Here is a 218-nt window from a genome sequence, read left to right on the forward strand (position 1 = left end):
CCCCCGCAGCATGGCGTTGGACAGCCGCCAAGCAGGGCCGGGCTGGGTTACGCTCAGTTCAGATGCACCGCGGTCACTGCCGCGGGCGGTCGAGGAGTTCCGCTTCAAGCCGCGCTCGCAACGCCACAGACCCCCTCCTCCCCTTGCTCCTGCAATCGTGGGCGCGGCAACGACTACCCGGCCTGGCTGGGCAGGGCGGAGTCGCAGGGGCTCGGCTC

Source organism: Alligator sinensis, unplaced genomic scaffold (genome assembly GCF_000455745.1).
Source record: "Alligator sinensis unplaced genomic scaffold, ASM45574v1 scaffold616_1, whole genome shotgun sequence".
In the NCBI taxonomy this organism is placed as follows: Eukaryota; Metazoa; Chordata; order Crocodylia; family Alligatoridae; genus Alligator; species Alligator sinensis.